This window comes from Melanotaenia boesemani, chromosome 17 (assembly GCF_017639745.1).
Source record: "Melanotaenia boesemani isolate fMelBoe1 chromosome 17, fMelBoe1.pri, whole genome shotgun sequence".
Taxonomy (NCBI): domain Eukaryota; kingdom Metazoa; phylum Chordata; class Actinopteri; order Atheriniformes; family Melanotaeniidae; genus Melanotaenia; species Melanotaenia boesemani.
Window position 1 is genome coordinate 7,950,399 of NC_055698.1, and position 7,606 is coordinate 7,958,004.

Below are 7,606 nucleotides of genomic sequence, written 5' to 3' on the forward strand. Positions count from 1 at the left end.
AGAAGCTCAGCTGCTGATGCTAAACATTGATCAGGATTTGTCTTTTACTTACTGGGATCCAAAAGGGACCAAGAACTGGCCATTAAGGAGCCGAAAACACGGCAGAGCGCTGACCTGCAGACACAAACACACACAGAACAGATGTGAAACAACAAGCTGCTGTGGTGACATCTGCCCACCAGCTCACACATACAAAAACACATTCTTCCATCATAGGAAAGAGTTGGGGAACGGAGACATGTTCACCTGTTTGCGTTCATCAATCTGATCAGCTTTTATCATCAAAAGTGTTTCATGCCATTCATCTTTCGAAAGAAATCATCTGTTTATGTGACCATATTGTTGGTTTTTGGAATTTATTTATTGATTGAATAAAACTTATAATTCCTTAAATTGTTGCCTAAAACAGACTTATATAGATGGACTACTTTCCCTGGACCCTTGCTAAACTTTGCTGGACTTTTAATTAAGTCACTTCATGTTTTAGCTCTTTAAAACAAATTGTATTTGATGATTTATTTCTATGACTTTATCCTGAATTGCTCTGAAATCTTCATTACTGATCAGCATCTTTATGGATGAAGCAGAATGAACATCTGCCCGTTCCCTCCACTCTCACCTGTTCCTGTCAGCACCTACCGGACTGGTCAGGTGAGCCGCCTGCAGGATGACGGGAGCAGGGTAAGCTGGACCCAAGACTGCAGGGAGACCAGGAGGAGGAGGAGGTGGAGGAAGAGTAGAGGAACAAGGGAAAGGAGGGGAGGCAGGAGAAGGAAGAGGAGGAGAGGGACAAGGGAGAGGAGGGGAGGGAGGAGAAGGAGGAGGGGGCGAGGGACAAGGGAGAGGAGGGGAGGGAGGAGAAGGAGGGAGAGGAGGAAGAGGAGAGGGACAAGGTAGAAGAGGGGAGGCAGGAGAAGGACGAGGAGGAGAGGGACAAGGGAGAGGAGGGGAGGGAGGAGAAGGCGGGAGAGGAGGAAGATGAGAGGCAATAGAGAAAAGAGGAGAAAGAGGAGGAAGAACAGAGGTAAAAGAGAAAACGGGGGCAGGAGGAGGAGAGGGACAAAAGAGAAGAGGGGAGGGAGGGGAAGGACGGAGAGGAACGGGATAAGGGAGAACACGAGGAAGAGAGGAGGAATGAGGAGGAGGAAGACGAGCAGATAAAAAGAGAAGAGGAGGGGATGGGGGAAGAGGAGAAAGAGGAGGGCTGGAGTCCACCTCCCCCAGCGACGTCTCCTCGGCGAGGAGTTCCTGTGACACATGATGACATGTTGCTGCAGTTTAACGTCTCCCAGAAATCAAAGAGCAGAAAACTAAAGCAGGAAAATATGTCGGACTCTCACTGCAGATTTATGACACAAAGACTGACTGCAGACTGAAATACAACACAGCTGATGCACTGAAGGATTCACTTCTTTAAAAGCTACATCAACCACCTGGACAAGGTCACTTCCACAGAAAAGAAGTTCCGAGCTGAAGAACATCCTGACTTAACTTTTACATTCCCACTGAGCAAAATGTACAAATGCTGCACTGTGACCACGTCACTCCCACTTATTCGGTCCTTTGCATCAGACTTTACATGTCAAACCTTTATATTCCAAGCTGTGCAGCAGGCTTGGACAGTAAACTGTCAACTAAAACATTCCTGTTTATCTCAGGAACATGTTTCTACTTCAGAAAAATGTCCAATTCACTCATTAGTGGCCACATTATGACAATTAAAATGATTCATTTAAAATATAGAAATTTATGAATTACCTGGACTTCCCTGCAGGGTGAACAGATGCTCCCACCGCCACAGCAACAGGGACACCACAAGTTCTGCAAATAAACACACACGTAAGAGACAAACTGTAAATCTGACACATGGGAAATTCACACAGTCTTACAAGACCTGTTGTCCTGAAGCAAATTAGTGACCTTCTAAGTGAATTTAAGAAGCCTGTAAACCTTTTTAACCCACAAAGTTCTGCTGCCAGTGTTGGATTTTACTTCCAGTAATATTACCTGTTTTATTCTTTTCCACTGAAATCACTTAATTGGTCTAAGTTTATGAGAAAGCAGCATTTAAAATAATCTCTTTTAAAATAAGATTGCGAGTCCAGCTGCAAACAAGAACGTAAAATTCATATAGTTAAAAACTATTTAGCCTAAGACATTTATCATGTCCGCTGTTAGTGTCTTTTATTGCTTAATAATGCATAAACATATATAAAAATGAGCCTGCTTTGCATTGTAGACCAAGTTAGAGTGTACTGATGGCTACAGTGCAGAGTACACACACATATAATAAATGTACCACCTGATTTCTGTCAGTGTTCAGTAAACACACTTCTACTTTCTCTCTGATCTAAATTACTTTGTGTAATCTGTAGAAAGTCTAAAAGCATATTCTTTTTATTAATTACATATATTTAGTACTTAATTTAGTATTTAGTTGTATTTTAGTATCAGAATATTTTCTTTATAAAAAAAACCACAGCCTTCTTCTAAAAACTTTTTTTATTCTAAAAAACTTTTTTTTTTGGTATCACTGTTTAAAGTGAAAGCTCTGGCTTAACAATTTAACCATTAAAAATGTAGAAACATAAAAGATGAACTAAAATATCCATCTATCCATTCATCTCCAGGTTGGGTCAAGCAGAGAAGCCCAAACTTCCTTCTCTTCCCCGATAATCACTTCATATCCAATATTTATTGTTTGTTTTAATAACTTCTACATCTTCTTGTTCAATTAATAATCAGTATCAATCAGTATAATATGTTTTATTATTATTGTTCAGCTGTTTTTGTCCTGGTTCTGCACATCCTTTTTGTGTATTGTAGAACAACATGAGAGACCAGATTCAAATTCCATAAATGTTTACATGTAGGCTACATGTACCTTAATCACTTGTTACCTTTAAATCGGCTTATTTCGCATAAATCGGCATTCATTACTTATTTCATGTTCTCATACTTACAGCTCTTTAAAAATACCACCTTGAACAAGTTGCTGCTAAGTACTTTTTTTGTTGCACTTTGAACACGTTGTTGCTATGATGACTCAAATCGCCTTCGGGGATTAGTAAAGTTTTCTGACTCTGATAATTTCGATTTTAAATAACAGCAAACAAGCTAGCGGAGACTTTGCACATGCGCAATTGATTTGCAGTCTGGACGCAAAGGGGTGAACGCGTGCGTACAGCCAGCGGCTGGTGCATGCGCATTTCTTTTGCAGTCTTGACACCGGTGGGTGAACAGCTTTTTCAATTGTAGTTGAAGCAGATGAAGAATTTCGACATAATTTCGTTTATCATACTTTTAGTTATTTAAAATGCAAAATAATGCAGTATAACCTTTTGTTTTAGACATGTCCATACAATTTTGTTACATTTAGAGATAAAAATCAAAGTTTTGGACATCCAAAACACATTTTTAATCGAACAGAACAGGTTTAATTACGGAAGTACGGAAGCGTGGAGCTGCCACCCAAATTAAAAAAAAATCGGACCTTATCACGTTATAACGTGATATGTTTATTGTAAAAACGTAAAACGTATCACGTTATAACGTGATACTTTATTGTAATAACGTGAAACGTATCACGTTATAACGTGATAAGTTTATTGTAATAACGTGAAACCTATCACGTTATAACGTGATAAGTTTATTGTAAAAACGTGAAACCTATCACGTTATAACGTGATAAGTTTATTGTAATAACGTGAAACGTATCACGTTATAACGTGATAAGTTTATTGTAATAACGTGAAACGTGATACTTTGTTGTAATAACGTGAAACGTATCACGTTATAACGTGATAAGTTTATTGTAAAAACGTGAAACCTATCACGTTATAACGTAATAAGTTTATTATAAGAACACAGCCTGTACTGTATGCAGATGTTGTTACGACCTATATTGGAGCAAAATACATTTCATGGAAAATATACTCATCAAGCAGAAACATTTCAGTTCTTTTTGACAATGATTAATTGTTCTACTCTGATTTATTGTTGTACAGAAATGTGGGACAGTTATGAGAAACACGTAGGTCACCTGCCTGCGCACAGTGAGACGGTGCGTGCCTGTGTGTCTGAATTGCCACAGAGCAGGCATCCCCAACTTGGGACCTCTTGAGCCAGTGTCCTGCAGGTTTTCAGTATGTCCATACTGCAGCACAACTGACTCAAATAATGGGTCGTTAAGAGGCTGGTGCAGACCTGGTTTATTATTGTACTCGAGACCGTTATAAGCAACACGGTGCGTCACCTGCCTGCACGCAGTGAGACGGTGCGTGCATGTGTCTGAGTGGCAATAGAGTGTGCGCGCTGCTTTCAGTTAATAATATGTTGTCTCCTGACAATAAAAATGAAAATTATAAAGGCTATATGCACCGCTGGGACTGGGAGAAATAAGTTGCCGACACAAAGACGTGGTCCTGTCTACTTAAAGGGTGCAACGTCAACAAGTGTCCTCCGAGCTTCATCAAATCTCTCCAATGAAGTAAAACTTAATCCCATGTAGTAAATTAGGAATTTCTCTGGAAATAATAAACCACACTGAAAACCTGCAGGACACTGGCTCACCAGGTCCCAAGTTGGGGATGCCTGCTCTGTGGCAATTCAGACACACAGGCACGCACCGTCTCACTGTGCGCAGGCAGGTGACCTACGTGTTTCTCATAACTGTCCCACATTTCTGTACAACTATAAACCAGAGTAGAACAATTAATCATTGTCAAAAAGAACTGAAAAGTTTCTGCTTGATGAGTATATTTTCCATAAAATGTATTTTGCTCCAATATAGGTCATAACAACATCTGCATTCAGTACAGACTATGTTCTTATAATAAACTTATCACGTTTTAACGTGATACGTTTCACGTTTTTACAATAGAGTATCACGTTATAACGTGATACGCAGGGGTGCCGCCAGGAAATCTGGGCCCTATGAAAGATAATGGCATAGGGCCCCCGTATGAGTGTGTGTGTGTGTATATTATATATATATTTAAATATATATATAGACATATATATACACATATATATATATATATATATATACACATACATACTCATACGGGGCCCTATGCCATTTTTTTCTTTTATATACAATATACGGTATATATATATATATATATATATATATATATATATATATATATATATATATATTTTTTTTTTTTTTTTTTTTTTTTTTTTTCTTTCCACCCACCACATCATATTATTCAACAAGGATAAAATTAATGATTGATGATGAGTAATGATTCTAACTGGTCTTTGAACATTGCTCACCTTCTTCATTGGGACAGGTGGGGGACGGGTTATGTGGAGATGGGGCTGCTGCTGGCTCATCTGTTTTAATATGTTGAAGGGGTAAGGAAAGGAAAACTAATTTAATATAGATATCTTACTAAAATGTACTCCCTCTGAGGTCTGTCGCATTTTCATCTTGCCTGGTCTTGTTGTGAAAGTTTGTGAAGTGTCAACCCTGTGAGCTTTGTGGATTAAACAGGCTACTCGCCCACTGGATTATCTACAGACATACGATGAGTTTACTATAAACGCTAAAGAGGCTTGGTTTCATTAAAGATAAAAAATACACAAACACGGGTCGTTTTTATTTTTCCAAGGTAACTCGCGAACCGTCGGCTCGCACATCACTAGGCATCATCCAGGCGATGCCTCTGACCTCAGAGGGAGCGGACTAAATTAGCTTGTAGGTAAGCTAGCTTATGAGCAACAGGTTAATCTCAACCTCACCTTTCTTGGTGAAAAAATGGGTCACATATTGGCATCCTCTCTTCTGTCTTTCATTTCGCTCCTTTCGCTCTCTCCTTTTTTGAAAACCCGACTTATTTTTCCCTCGCTGCATTTTTAATATTCGATGCTTCCGACAGGTTTATTCAAACTGATGCGCTATTACAGCCAGGACCAAACCATTTAGTTTTATGGAGGTGGCCGTCAATAACAATTTTTTTTTTTTATCATTTTACTACTGAAAAATAAGTTAGAACAGAGTGGCAATTTATTTTACTGCTACATTTTCTCATTATACTTGAAAAAATAGCTATTATTTCTAGATAATGCTTAATAATTTTCTTATATATTTTTATATCTCAATGGGCCCCTATCAAGTCGTGGGCCCTTGGAATCTTCCTAACTTTTCCCCCCCATACGGCGCCCCTGGTGATACGTTTCACGTTATTACAATAAACTTATCACGTTATAACGTGATACGTTTCACGTTATTACAATAAAGTATCACGTTATAACGTGATACGTTTCACGTTATTACAATAAACATATCACGTTATAACGTGATAAGGTCCGATTTTATTTTTTATTTGGGTGACAGCTCCACACTTCCGTATTTAATGAATACATTAACATTTTCCTAAACTTGTCCTACAGTTCCCTTAAAACAAATCACTTATAAGCAGTTTTTTCTTGAAATGTACAAAAGTTTAATACCAACAGCCCAAATAATAAAACTTTAAGTGAGTTTACAGTTTTCAAATGCAAATTTTTCCACTCCAAATTAGTTAAATCCAGACTTAAACTCTTGAATCTACTTTGTTATCTTATTAGTGGAGTTAAAAGTTTTAAATTATGAACTACAGAATTTAAATGAGCTCAGATTTCACATTTTCCAAATTTGATGCTGTGATTGTTATATAGATTTGACATAGCTATAATTCTATAACTTTTTAAAACAAATTCTAACAAATAAAATCTGAGTTTTATACATCAAAAACAGTTTTTAATCAAACATATGAGGTTTAAGCAAAACATTAACATTTTCCTAAACTTATCTTACAGTTTCTTAAACCAAATCACTTCTAAGGTGATTTATTTTCTTGAAATGTACAAAACTCTAATACTTACAGCCCAAATATTAAAAGTAGAGTTTTCAAATGCACATTTTCTGCTCTCAATTAGTTAAATCCAGACTTAATCGCTCTTGAATCTACTTTGATACCTCATTAATGGAAGTTAAAAGTATTAAATTATGACCTACAGAATTTAAATAAGCTCAAAACTTACATTTTCCATATTTGAATTTCTTCTTGACTCTCAAGATGAACTTGCCAACTTGTCTTTATAAAGGACTTGTTGAGAAAAAACGGAATTTTCAGAAAATCTGTTTTATCAGTGAAAACTTTGTTTGTTTTTAAATAATGATGCACCTCCGTAGCAACCATGGAATCCAAGTCAGCCTGTGCCATTCTGTGCAGTTCAGTTTATGTGGACAAAATAGTGGTATGAGATGTTTTTATTGTCTCATATCAATGAAGTTGTATAATTTTTATCTGAAAAAGCTCCAATCACACATTTACACTTGTCCATAAAAACAAAGCAGCTCTGCTACATCTTGGCTTATATTTCTATTGCTTCATTACACCTAATGTGCTCATCTCACGTAAAAACAAGCAGTCCGTGTTTTTTTTTTTTTTTGTTTTTTTTTATCAATAAATATTTATTTAGGGTAATTCTGCATTACTTTTACATCCTCTTTAGAAAAAATGTTAACAGTCTATACAGATAAACAGAGTTTGTTCCCCAGCAGCCAGATGTGCAGGTGATTACAGCTGTGTCTTAACAACTTGATACTTTGGTT

General features: G+C 37.2%; 2 long non-coding RNA genes across 2 annotated transcripts; both read right to left on the reverse strand.

Annotated features, from left to right (window-relative positions):
• Nucleotides 1-1,130: 1,130 nt before the first annotated feature.
• Nucleotides 1,131-3,146, reverse strand: LOC121628259. Its single transcript, XR_006008116.1, has 4 exons — nucleotides 3,021-3,146; nucleotides 2,964-2,982; nucleotides 1,759-1,821; nucleotides 1,131-1,248 (listed from the first exon to the last, which is right to left on the reverse strand). It is a non-coding gene; the product is annotated as an uncharacterized LOC121628259 (long non-coding RNA).
• Nucleotides 3,147-5,292: 2,146 nt separating this feature from the next.
• LOC121657055 lies at nucleotides 5,293-6,169 on the reverse strand. Its single transcript, XR_006013509.1, has 2 exons — nucleotides 5,749-6,169; nucleotides 5,293-5,340 (listed from the first exon to the last, which is right to left on the reverse strand). It is a non-coding gene; the product is annotated as an uncharacterized LOC121657055 (long non-coding RNA).
• Between the last annotated feature and the right edge of the window lie 1,437 nt (nucleotides 6,170-7,606).